Consider the following 2016-nt stretch of genomic DNA (forward strand, 5'->3'; position numbering starts at 1 on the left):
AGTTTTTAATGTTTTACTTTGATAGTGTAAACTACAGGATCTGCTCATCTATAAACCATAATCTCTGCTGGTTTTCATGCAATTTCCTGCCTGGAAAACTCAAACAAATCTGAATCTTTTACCAATAGAATAAGAGTAAACATTTTAACCAGAACCAGGAAGAAGGAGGAGCTTACACCCATTTGAAATTCTACGGCTTACAGGGTCGATTTTGAGGTTCTTAGTCTTAACAGAATCAGACCTTTTTAAATCAGAATTGATTCCAGTTCCTGATCCCAGAGTCTTCGTGTCTGCTGGTGGTCCCAAAGGTCAGAGCCAAACCCACAGCGAGGCTTCATTCCAGCACCAGTACGGTGGCCCTGAAGGACAAATCACATCAAAAAAATCACTCAACACGAAACGTTTAAAGAGCAAAACCAGAAATGTAAAAATATAAAAACAGCCTCGCATTTAAAAAAAAACAAAGTTTCAGAAATCAAAAGCTAAAGAACAAAACATGAGAAGCTGGAAAAGGTCGTTCTAGACATCACTGATTGGATGATGACGTTTGATCTGAAAGTTAATTGGCTACAAACGATACTGGAAGTCCTCATCCAATCAGTGTTCTCCCGTATTACCAAACTTCTCTGGCTCCTTGTTCTTTTTCATTTTTCAACATTTCATTTGTAATTTTTGAAATTAGTTAAGTTTCCTGAAATGTAATCCTGTCATTTGTTTTGCTTTCTTACATTTTTGTTGTGATTTGTCCTTCAGGGCCACCGTACCACGGAGCTCGTCTGCTGGAGGACGTGAGGTTTCTCCTCTGTGGGGCCGTTTTCCTCTTTGATCTGTTTTCAAAGCGTTCGCGGTCATCTTTAACTTTGTTTTGCTGTTTTTAGCCTAAATCATGTTATTTTGAGGACATTGTTACGCCCCGTTTGGTCTGGGGGTCCGGGGCCCAACATAAAGGTAAATTAAAGAGGAAATGTGTAACAAGAACACAACAAATGTCTCCATTACAGTTTGACAAATGTATTTACAAGAACAAAACAACCAAACAACTAAAAGTGAAACAAAAGGCTTCAAGGTGAACCGAGGCCAAAATAACAAAAACAACCACCTCGACCCAGGGAGCTGACCTCCAACACAAACTGGACATCCCTGGACTAACATGAACAGGAGAAAAGATTTGATACATTAATATCATTATTAATGATACATTTCATTAATAATTCGTTTGATTGTTCTGTGTTATGTATGTTTGTGTCGTTATTTAGTTTTTATTATGATTTCTATTTATTTTACCATAGAAATCACTTTGACAACCGTGGTAGCAGGAACAATGCCATCCAAATTAAAATTTGAGTTTATTAGAACATTAATATTAACAACTAAAAAGCACATTTATCTGTGAAAGAGCTGAACAAGAATACATGAATAGTTGAAACAAAATCCTGATTAAGGATTTTAAACATGTTGGAAAAAGAAAAAATCCTTCTTTCTAAACTGCTAACAGACTCCAAACATATTTGAGGCTTAATGAGATCTGCCTGATCCACAGAACGTCCACATTTGAACTAATGTATGATTTAAAATAACACACAGAAACTCTTGTTTGGTGTCTCAGAGCTTCCTGCTCTTCGGATTCATCGTTTTACCCAATTCTCTCATTTCATTTCATCTGTCCCCACATTCTCCTCCTGATTATCCCTCCAGAAACAAAGAACAGTTTTCACTTTCTATTAGGTGAACATGAGGTCATGAGGTCATGAGGTCATGAGGGTCAGCGAGGCTGCTGGACGTTTTCTGTTTTCCTGCAGGGAGAGTGAAGCCAGCGGACAGACGATCCTGATCCTAATCCTGATCCTGATCCTGATCATGATCCCGATCCTGCAGTTTGAGTTTCAGGTTTAATTGAGATGCCGGCAGACAGAAGTGAGACAGTCTGAGAGGAGAAACACCTGTCTGTCATCGACCTGTCTGTCATCAACCTGTCTGTGGAGGACTGTTATTGTTTTATTCTTATGCAAACATGAC

The sequence above is a fragment of the Oryzias melastigma genome, linkage group LG6 (genome assembly GCF_002922805.2).
Source record: "Oryzias melastigma strain HK-1 linkage group LG6, ASM292280v2, whole genome shotgun sequence".
NCBI classification, from domain to species: Eukaryota; Metazoa; Chordata; class Actinopteri; order Beloniformes; family Adrianichthyidae; genus Oryzias; species Oryzias melastigma.